Here is a 12,168-nt window from a genome sequence, read left to right on the forward strand (position 1 = left end):
GACTGTGAACTGTCTTTGTCTTGGTGAAGAATTTCTTACTTTTGACTCTGCAAAAACTCTTACTGTTTCTCTTATTCATTCTCGTCTCGACTATTGTAACTCTCTTCTAATCGGTCTCCCTCTTACCAAACTCTCCCCTCTCCAATCTGTCCTGAATGCTGCAGCCAGGATCATATTCCTCGCCAATCGTTACACCGATGCCTCTACCTTGTGCCAGTCATTACACCGTGAAGAGAAAGAAAAAATAAGATGGCGCTCACCGTTCATGTGAATCAAATCACTTTATTTCACATACACAAGGCATCGGCATAGGCACGGGAGCAATTTGCTGGAAGACGGACAACAGCCGTTTCGCGCTCAATACACTTCAACAGGTCCTATGCTCAGAATACAGGTAATGCAAATAAAACACATGTGTGAATAATAACTCCTCCCCTTCACCTGAGCATGTCTTGTGACTCCTCTACCAAAAAAAAACAAAACTGTTTAATGAAAAAAACAAAAAAACAAGAAGATAAAAAAACATTTCCCTCTACAGCACCATAATACAATTAAAAAAAAAATTCAAAATTTTTTTTTTTTTTAATTTTTTTTATATTAAATATTCAAAGGAATACAGCCATATCTATCTTTTCATTTAACCCTAATGGACCTGTGGCTTTAGTGCGGAGAATCCATCTAGCTTCAACCTGCAAAAGATGCTTATCATGATTCCCTCCATATTGCGGTGCAGAAACTCTTTCAATACCAGCAAAACGGAGTGCCTCCGCATTTCCACCATGGAATTTCCTCATGTGTTCTATAAGTCTGGGGACTCCTTTTCCTGCGGTAATTGAATTAAAATGTTCTCTAAACCTGATGTAAAGAGGCCGAATTGTTTTGCCAATGTAGAAAAAACCGCATGGGCAAAATAGGACATAAACCACAAAGGTAGTTTTACATGAGACAAATTCTATTACCTCGTGATACACAGATCCCATTTTTACAGTTTTTCCACTCAGCTTAAAGGGGCACCAAGGACAATTCTTGCACATGTAGTTCCCTACTGGATTCCAACCAATTGTTCCGTTTATCCTGATATCTATTTTTTACCAGCAAATCTAGGAGATTAGTGCTCCGTTTACTGGCAAACAGAGGACCTCTGCCGACCACATCCAATAAAGCTCTATCACCTTCCAAAAGATGCCAGTTCTGTCTGAGTACAGTTCTAATATGTCTGTCCATAGAGTTAAAGGTAAAACTAAACACAAAACGTTTTTCTTTTTGCTTTCTGCTCTGATTATTGGTGATCGCTAAATCATTAACCCTTGATATAGCTGAGTCTAAACTAGACACAGGGTAACCTCTCTGTCTGAATCTGCTGTGTAGTTCACCTGCTTGTTTGCGAAAACCCTCCTCATGGCTATTGAATTTTTTAAGTCTAAGAAATTGGCTGAAAGGTAGGGAATTTTTGACATAATAAGGGTGTGCACTTTTATAATGCAAGAGAGAATTAGTTGCTGACGGTTTGCGAAAAATTTCCGTACGCAAAATTCCACTTTCCAATGATAATCTGACATCCAAAAAATCCATCTGGGAACCCCCAAAATGAGATGTCAATTTCATGTTCATGCAATTATGCAAATTCAGAAATTCCACAAATGAATCAAAATCTGTTCTGGATCCATCCCAAACTATAAAAATATCGTCCACATGACGGATGAAAAGTTTTCTATGTTTCCAAAAAGGATTAGTGGTTGCATATATCACTTTTTCTTCTAAGACCGCTAAAAATAGATTAGCAAATGTACACGCGACTGGCGTACCCATCGCTGTGCCTTCTCTGCCTGTACCAATTATTGTCAAATTGAAACACAGTGTGGGTAAGAATAAATTTAAGGCCATCAGTAATAAAATTAATGGTCTCTGGATCTTTTCCAGAGCTCTGCAAAACCTGTCTTACTGAATCGACCCCAAAGTGGGGGATTCTGGTATACAAGCTTTCAACATCTATAGAGGCCGTCTGAAAATTTTCCTGCCAACAAATTTCCTTTATCACCGCAACAAAATCTTTAGAGTCTTTAATGTAGGAAGGAATCTCTTTTAGAAGGGGTCGCAATAACCAATCTATATATTGGGATAGGGGCTCAGTGAGGGATCCTATCCCCGATACTATGGGGCAGCCAGGGGGATTAGAACCAGACTTGTGTATTTTCGGGATGTGATACCAATGAGCCTTCCGTGGATACTCAGAAAATAATTTTTCAGCTTTCCGTTTAGACAGCACATTACCCTCCACCTGTTTCTTTAGAAAGGATCGTAATTCTTTATGCCTATTCGCTGGATCACTTTTTAGTTTGGAATAGGTCGAAGAATCAGATAGTTGTCTATTCGCTTCCATAACGTAACTATCTTTTTTTAATAAAACTACGTTGCCTCCCTTGTCAGCGGAGCGTACAATTACATCCGACCATACCTGTATTTCTTTAATTGCCTGTCTTTCGTCTATTGTCAGATTAGAGGTTTGTTTCTGGTATATTTGTGCTTCTAAATCTTTAACTACTTTCATGCCGAACAAATCTACAACATTGCCTGGGGAGATGGGAGGCATGTAAGATGAACTGCACCCTCCCTGAAATGGATCATATGTATTAGGTGTCACTGCACTATGCCTTGGATCTGGATTAATAGCCAATAGAACCAAGGCATCATCTCTGATATCTGCTAATGATCCGCTGCCTGCCATAAATCCCAAAGGACCAATGGTGCAGGGAATCTCACCAGGACAAATATTAACGTCAGAAGAAACATTGGACACAAATGATTTATGCAAATGGATTTTTCTCAGGGCTTTGAACAGGTCTATTTGGAATTCAACCATGTCAAAGTCCTGAGGTACACAATAATTCAGACCCTTGGATAATACCGCAAAATGTCTTTTCTCCAAAATACGATCGGTTAAATTGACGACCGAAACACTTGCAGGGTTAATTTCTGTTACGTTTTCCACGATACTTGTTTTCGTTTCCGTTGGTTGCCGCTTTAGCCTCCTCTTTCCTCTGCGGATTCTGTGTCTAAAGGGAGAGGCGTAGATGCAAAATTACTCCTCATATCACCTGGACATGCAGGATGAATGGTTTCTTCATTAGCGCTAGAATCTGAGTCCGTGGTTAAGTAATCCTTTCTGCTATATCGTGTTTTAACTCTTTCCCTTTTAGGGTATCTTTTCTTGAAACGAGGATTAAGTTGAGAAGTTTTATTCTTATTCCATGAAAAAACCTGATTATTTTCAAAATCATGCTTATCTCGAATAAATTTATCTCTCTTTCTTTGTTTGATCTCAGTCTGCAAAATCACTCATTTATTATCCAATTTTTTGTTCAAAGTCGACCATTGCTGTCCTGTCAATCTTGTTTTTAATTCCTCCTTAGTTTTGTCCAGATCAACTTTCACCTGTTCATAATTGGAAATATTCTGTTGTAAAACTAAGTTTAAGAGATCTTGTGAACACTTTAATAGAATCCGATTCCACTCTTCAGAAAATTTAACATTATCCTGAAACTGGGCCATAGGTTTAAAAACTCTCAATCCACGCGGTACTCTGCCACAGTCTATATACGATTGTAAAGAATTATTCGTCCAGAAAAGGTTGATTTCTCGTTCGGCTATTTCTTGCAATTTAAATTCCAATGTCTTAGTGCTGTAAGAAAAAATGTCATCTGACTTCTCACATTCAAGGAAGTAAGAGTCTACATTCTCCCGGCCTGCCAGTATGCCATTTGATAAAGGGAAGGTGTTTGGCTCCATTTTCAACAGGAACCTAGTGAAAAATTATTTACACTATGTGAATGTGCACATGGGTAAAAACACTAAACGTGCTCAAGGATAAGAAGTATATATAACTGTCCACAAATTGAGAAAATAGTTATCCGGCACCGTTGTGTGGAAAAATACCCTGGATGTCTGCACATATATTTTTCACATTAATAAAAAAAACCTTAATCCCACTTGGAACGGGTGCTCAATCCCATATTGAAAAAACAGAACATTTCATTGTGAAGAGAAAGAAAAAATAGGATGGCACTCACCGTTCATGTGAATCAAATCACTTTATTTCACATACACAAGGCATCGGCATAGGCACGGGAGCAATGTGCTGGAAGACGGACAACAGCCGTTTCGCGCTCAATACGCTTCAACAGGTCCTATGCTCAGAATACAGGTAATGCAAATAAAACCCATGTGTGAATAACTCCTCCCCTTCACCTGAGCATGTCTTGTGACTCCTCTACATTTTTTATTAATGTGAAAAATATATGTGCAGACATCCAGGGTATTTTTCCACACAACGGTGCCGGATATCTATTTTCTCAATTTGTGGCCAGTCATTACACTGGCTACGCATCCACTCCAGAATCCAGTACAAACTTATTACCCTCACCCACAAAGCCCTCCATGGCTCAGCACCACCCTACATCTCCTCCCTTGTTTCAGTATACCACCCTACCCGCGCCCTCCGTTCTGCTGATGACCTGAGGTTAGCATCCTCAATAATCAGAACCTCCCACTCCCATCTCCAAGACTATACACGTGCTGCGCCAATTCTTTGGAATGCACTTCCCAGGTCAATACGATTAGTCCCCAATCTCCACAATTTTAAGCGTGCCCTGAAAACGCATTTATTCAGACTGGCCTATCGCCTCAACACATTAACCTAATCTATCCCTGGGTGGCACAGCCAAAAGTTTTACCATAACCAGGTTCCCCGCATCATGTTCCCACATGCTTTATGCATTCATTAGCCCTCTGTGTCTGTACTGTTACACACTTAACATTATGGTTGGTCCATACAATCAGGGCAACTGTTACCACCCACCTTTCGTGTCTACCTCTTTCCTCATAGACTGTAAGCTTACGAGCAGGGCCCTCTTTCCTCTTGGTATTTGTTATAATCTATGTGATTATTGTTATGCTGTATGTGATTATTGTTATGCTGTAATGTCTATTGTCTGTACAAATCCCCTCTGAAATGTAAAGAGCTGCGTAATATGTCGGCGCTATAGAAATAAAATTTATTATTATTCAATATTTTGACATTTTTACCGACAGTTTAAGTGGAAATGTTAAATGACATTCAATGACATTTTATTCAAAAATAATAATTGGTTTATATCTTGGCAGATGACTGTACCAGGAGATCAGAGCGACAGCTGACATCTTCAATTTTTAAATCAGATGATTTTGAGAACCCACCTGATACAGTTGAAGTGACTGCCATTACTCCAGATATACCATCATCCCTTCACAGCAAAGATCTGCCAAGTGATCCTTTGAAACAGGTCCTGTCTTCTGATTCATTAGCGACTAAGGAAAATCAGAATCACAAAATAAGCGATAAAAACAGAAATATTCCTAAATCCAAGAAGCCTTTTTCATGTTCAGAATATAGAAACCATTTGCCCATCGAAAAGTCTTTTCTTAAGCATAAAAAAATTCACGCAGTGGAGAAAAGATTTTCTTGTTCCGAGTGTGAGAAAAGTTTTAAGGACAAATTCCGTCTTGTTAGACACCAAAGAAGTCACACAGGGGAGAAGCCTTTTTCCTGTTCAGAATGTGGGAAATGTTTTCACCAGAAATGGAATCTTGTTGTACACCAAAGAACCCACACGGGGGAGAAGCCTTTTTCATGTTCAGAATGTGGGAAATGTTTTACACATAAATCAGATTTTGTTAAGCACCAGAGGATCCACACAGGGGAGAAGCCTTTTTCCTGTTCAGAATGTGGGAAATGTTTTAACCATAAATCAGGTTTGGTAAAGCACCAGAGAACACACACAGGGGAGAATCTTTTCTCATGTTCAGAATGTAGGAAACGTTTTAACCGGAAAGCTCATCTTGATAGCCACCAGAGAATCCACACAGGAGAGAAGCCTTTTTCATGTTCAGAATGTGGAAAATATTTTAACCAGGAATGTAATCTTGTTAAACACCAAATAACTCACACAAGGGTGGAGCCTTTTTCATGTTCAGAATGTGGAAAATGTTTTAAACAGAAATCAGATTTGGTTAAGCACCAGAGAACCCACACAGGGGAGAAGTCTTTTTCCTGTTCAGAATGTGGTAAATGTTTTAACCATAAATCAGATTTTGTTAAGCACCAGAGAATCCACACAGGGGAGAAGCCTTTTGCCTGTCCAGAATGTGGGAAATGTTTTAACCAGAAATCCAATCTTTTTATACACCAAAGAATTCACACAGGGGAGAAGCCTTTTTCCTGTCCAGAATGTGGGAAATGTTTTACACAGAAATCAGGTTTGGTTAAGCACCAGAGAACACACACAGGGGAGAAGCCTTTTTCATATTCAGAATGTAGGAAACGTTTTAACCAGAAAGCTCATCTTGATAGCCACCAGGGAATCCACACAGGAGAGAAGTCTTTTTCATGTTCATAATGTAAGAATTGTTTTACACTAAAATCAACTCTTTAACATCAGAGAAGTCACAAAGGGGTGAAACCTTTTTCATGTTCAGAATGTTAGAAATGTTTTAACCAAAAATTGCATTTCTTAAAGGGGTTGTTTATTACTAGGACAACACCTTGTAATTCATCATGTTTTTCCTATTTCAAATAAAAACACTCATACTCATTTTCCATGTTGACGCTGTTCATGCGGTCTTAGCACACATGTTGCCGAGGCTCATGTGTGGTTGTTGCATAACACGAGCCCAGCGTCGAATCAGCGCTGACTTCACTGTTCCTACTTTCGGATGCATTGAACATCAACAGGAAGCCAGGGCTGTTCCTGCTTTCTGACTTACTCTTAGGCCAGTTTCACATTTGCGTATGGAGGAGCTGCGGAGGGCTGCGGACTTCCTCCGTTAAGCTTCGCCCATGGCCGCACCTCCTCCGTCAGCTCCGCCTCTGTCGGCATGCAGCCTGCGTACCCTATCTTTAGCATTAGGTACGCAGGCCATGCCGATGTATGCAGATGCCTCCGCATGCGTCATTTTGACGGTGCGGCGACCGAACCAAAATACAACACGTTGCGTTCGGTGCAGGTCACCGCACTGTCAAAACGACGCATGAGGAGGCATCCGCATACTTCGGCACGGCCTGCGTACCTAATGCTAAAGATGGGGTACGCTTTCCACATGCCAATGGAGGCGGAGCTGACCGAAGGAGGTGCGGCTGTGGGCGGAGTTTCACGCAGGAAGTCCGCAGCTCCTTCATACGCAAATGTGAAACCTGCCTTATTGTTTTTTCATATATTCAAAAGTGGAGACAGTGAACCAAGTTTAAGAACGCACTTGCTTTCAAAACGCATTTGGTATTCTTTATTTTTTTTTCCCTATGATCCTTAAATACATTTTTCCAACATGGTTCAACCAAGAAACAAAACGACTTTTGATATGACTATATTTTAACTTTGAAAAATAAAGAATTCATCATTTTAAACCTGTCTTGGAATTGTGGAGTAGAAGCTGGAGAAATCTTTTCCAGTGAGAAGGGTTTGTTCAACATCAAAAATCCCAATCAGAGAGAAATCATTATCATACATAGAGGGTGAAAAATAAATTACTGGGAAATCATATTTTGTTGACCATCAAAAATAACTCAGACGGGGAGACATTACATATTACAAAATTGTACAAAAACACAACAGATAGTTGTATAATTTAAATGAGAAAAGATAATTACTAGGGATGAGTGAACGTGTTCAGTGATACTCGGATATCTCTTGAGTATCTGGGTGCTTGTAAATACTCGGTGCGCATTAGGCGTTGCTCGGATATGAAATACAAATCCCCACTCTGCATGTTTGGACTCTGTCACACAGTCAATAAACATGCAGGGATTGTCTGCCAGTCACTGTAATGCCATAGCCATCTCGGTAGTGACATTACTGTGATTGGCTGTCCGTATTATATAATCAGGGGTTTTCAAAGGACAGGTGCCTGCTTAGGAAAGAGGGGAAGGATCCTCTTGAATGTGGATCATATCGCCCCATATCGTTGGTAAATGTGGACTATAAGATCCTTCAATAAAATCCTGGCCACTAGATTAATTTTGGTGATACTAGAAATAATACCTCCAGACCAGACCAGTTTCATGCCCGGGAAAAATACATCTATTAATATTAGGAGAGTTCAGTCAGTGGTCCAGTACAGTTCCCTAGAGCCAGATAATGAATGGGCCTTGGCTTCGCTGGATGCGACTAAGGCCTTCGATTCTCTTGAGTGGTCATTTTTATCTGCATGTTTACAAAATATGAATTCGGTTCCAAATTTAGGAAGTGGATATGCGCGATGTACATGAAACCAAAAGCCCGAAAAATAATAAATAACTCTGTATCCGAATCATTCTCTTTGGCAAGAGGAACACGCCAGGGGTGCCCCCTTTCCCCGGCCCTTTTCGCGCTTGCAATTGAAGCGTTGGCGATCCGTATAAGATCCTCACCAGTCATTAAAGGTATAGAAATAGCGGGCCGTTTAGATACTATTGGCCTATATGCTGATGATATGGTGATATTTATGGATAAAACAGAAGAAACACTACCCCGTGTGATTGCTGCTATAGACAAATTTAGTAACTATTCGGGATTACACAGAAATTGGGATAAATCCGCCTTGATGCCTCTCTCCCTTGGTCCAATGGATCACCTTGAAACGTTATCCCCATTGCTTATTGTAACTAACTACCTGGGAATAAATATTTCAAAATATAGTAGACTCGACTTAAAAATGAATATTCTCCTGTTATTAGATATTGTTAAACTTAAATTTGCTATCTGGAGTAAATTGCCAGTATCTGTCTCCGGATGTATTAACCTGATCCTACTCCCCAAACTCAGTGACTCCCTCCAACATAGTGCAGTACTGATCCCTAAATCTTTTTTCTCAGGCCTAAATTCATTAATCTCACCCTTTATATGGGGGAAGACTAGACCTAAACACAAATTGTCTACCTTAGGTCTAAAAAGTTGGGCGGGGCGGCATTACCGGATTTCTTTTTATATTACTTGGCCGGGCAAGTCAGAGCCCTGAGTAGATGGATGCCTAATAATTGTTTGTCTAACTCGGAGAGCCATCTGGCTCCTGCTGCAGGGACTGATTGCTTGTTGGGGTTTTTAGAAGTAGACAAACCTAACGCTGGATGGGTAATCAACATCCTTCTGTTAGAGCTTGGATTGAACTAGTAAATTCAATTATACCTTATGAGCGGACGCCGTACCAGAATAGGGGTTGCTTGGGGAAGTTTAATAAAATTTGGGATGTATGGAATACATCTCACCTTACTATAACAAGGCGTAGATAGTGGTCTGTATAATAGCTGTAGTGAAAAATATATTGACTTATACTTTATAAGTTTATAATGTCATCAGTGTTCACATATTTTGTACACCTTATATGGTACACTTTTTATATGCACTTTACATGCACTTTATATGGTCATTTTTTATCTAGATATATATTTATATATATATATATTTTATTTTTTTTACACCTTTTCTGTTATCATTTTTGCATTTATCCACATCATTTTTTTATTTTTGCAACTAGACATTTGCGCTCTTATATAAGTATACTGATATCATGGAGAATGTATCTGACATTGATTTTAAATTGTTATTTTTAACCTGTGGTACTAATAAAATTTATATTTCTATACATTATATGGACTATCATTTTTTTTCTTGGCGTTTATGACAGTTGTTGACAAGTCAAGTTGTTGTTAAGGCCTCTTTCACACTTCAGTTTTTTGTGTCAGTTAAAATCCGCCAAAAGGACGGATAGCGGATCCGTTTTAGTACTGATGACAACGGATGCCACCGGTCCGTTTTTTTTTACGGATCCGCCAAATGAAGAATGTTAAAGGAATCGCAGCCTGGAAAAGGAGAGAGGGAGAGAATTTTTTTGTTGTCCGGCACCCAGATAGAATTTCGGGTTAAATCAGTGTCTGGAGGATCCGCTGGCCAAAAAAACGTTGCAAGCTCCGTTTGGAAGTCTTTGAGGATGTTGACGGACAGCAACATTTTGGCGGATCCGCACAAAAACGGATGCAACGGACGGCAATCCGTCAAGATCTGCCAATAATGAAAGTCAATGGGGAAAAAAACGGATCCGCAAATAAAAATGGCGGATCCGTTTTTTTTCCAAATCGGCGGATCTTGACTGATTGTCAAAAACGGAAGTGTGAAAGAGGCCTAAGTCACCAAGTCAGGAGGAACAGGATTCAGCGGTGGAACATGAGGTGGCATGCACAGCGAGGCTAGAAGTGCTGAGGGGGATGAATCAGCAGCAATGATCAGTCAGAATGAGGCAGTGGGGTATGTACCGACACTTGTGAATTTCTCCGTCAAAGAGTTAAGCGTTCCCCAGTCTGTCACTTTTTTAAAGAGAGTTCTGAGACCTGACCACTAACAGCCTAACCACCATTAGCATGATCACGCACATGTCATCTAAGCACCTGACGCCTGGGTTCCTGATTGGTGTCAGTGGGTGACACCACTGCCTCTTGTTCTGTGCTAGGTGCTTCCCAATTCCCTGTTCATGACTCTGATGCAGATGCCTCCTGCCCTGCACCTGTCCTTGCACATTATGATGCACCATCATTAGGCAATTCCAAATATTCTCCCAGCACAGCGCTCAGCCAGATTTGCCAGAGCCTCTGTTCAAGGTACGCTGTGTCGTTGCCCATTTCCGCTAGTCTGCTACAGTTGTTGCTGCTCTGGCAGTGCTGCAGCAGCGCATGCAAGTGCCAACTCTCCGACTGGTATGCGACGTGACCACGCATTGGAACTCCACGCTGCACATACTGGAAAGGCTTTGTGAGAAACAGGGGCCAGTTGTGCAATACCAGCTCCAGCACACCCTTCGTAACTGTGGTCAGACTCCGCATGTAACAACTAAAGAGTGGGCATGGTTATCTGACATGCCGTTCTCAAAGACTTTGATGAATCCACAAAGATTGTGAGCGGCAATGACACCATAGTCTGTGCAACGATCCCGCTTCTGTGCCTTCTTAAACAGTCGTTGCTGAAAATTAAACATGAAGCTATGCATGTGGACCAGGTTGAGATGGAAGACAAGAGACTGGGAGATACTACCCAGCCTCATTTTATCTGCTCAGCGCAGATTGGATAACAATGAAGAGGAGGAACAGGATCTGGTTGCTAGCACAACATAGGCTAGTACCCACACAAGCTTCGTCCCATTGTAGGGAGGAGGACCCCCGCAGAGTGTCCAGGCAGGAACCAAGGGGACCACCATCTGAGTTCCTAAGGAAACAGTACCCGGGGAGCAGAGGAGGAGAGTGTACTGCTGAGAGTGACAGTACAGCAAGGGGAGGGGCGAGTATAAAAGAGACAGGGAGCGCACAGGGGAGTCAGTTGGTGATACGTCAGACATGGAGCAGGAGACGGAGGAGGCGTGAGAGAGCGGGAAGGACACTGACAGTTGAGAGAAGCGACCAGCAGCACAGGGTAGATACGCAGTGGCCCTCAGGAAAGAGGCGCTGAGCTTACTGACAGGGGACTGTCTCTTCACCCCAATCCCGGGTTATGGCCTGCCCCCTGGTCATCCTCGGCCGTTACCGCTGAGCTCGAGCCCTCCGCGGCCTGTCCGCTCCCTCTCCCGGCTGCTGCCATTCCTCTTCAGTCCGCGGTTGCGGCCTGCCCACTGCCACCCGTGGACGCTGCCGGTTCACGTCAGCCCGTGGTTGCGGCCTGTCTATCACCGCTCACAGCCACCTTCACCCCGCTGCAGTCGGCAGTGGGGGCCTGTTCCCCGTCAACAGAGACACTCTGCACACAGCCCCAGGCTGTGCATGCGGCCAGTCAACCGCCACTCTTGGGCACTGCGACACCACCCTGCTTGGGACAGAAGTCCCATTGAACTCGCTAACAAGCGCGACCCCGCTGTTACAACAGGGGGTTATTTCATCTCAGGACTCCATCAGGGCCTGTTGTGCCCCAACTCCTCCTGGGCGCTGGGGCGCCCGAAGACTACTCCAAATCTTCAGCAGCTGGGCCCAGCGGCTGCGATGCCAAGGCAGCCTCATCAAAGACTCCACAGCAGCCTCATCAAAGATGCCACAGCAGCCTCATCGAAGATGCCAAAGCAGCTTCATCAGCAAAGCTGCATCCACAGAGACGCCGAGGGATGTCAGGACGGATAAGTGACATTATA

At 42.2% G+C, this 12,168-nt stretch overlaps 1 protein-coding gene and 1 pseudogene across 1 annotated transcript in view; both read left to right on the forward strand.

Moving 5' to 3' along the window:
* The window catches only part of LOC141055912 (uncharacterized), a 31,062-nt pseudogene extending 24,436 nt beyond the window's left edge, over nt 1-6,626 (forward strand).
* Nucleotides 1-12,168, forward strand: part of LOC141055913 (uncharacterized) — a 430,701-nt gene that overhangs the window by 34,342 nt on the left and 384,191 nt on the right. The gene's annotated exons all lie outside the window — the stretch shown is intronic.

This window comes from Dendrobates tinctorius, unplaced genomic scaffold (assembly GCF_039654945.1).
Source record: "Dendrobates tinctorius isolate UK_male_01 unplaced genomic scaffold, ASM3965494v1 ptg000192l, whole genome shotgun sequence".
Classification (NCBI taxonomy): Eukaryota; Metazoa; Chordata; class Amphibia; order Anura; family Dendrobatidae; genus Dendrobates; species Dendrobates tinctorius.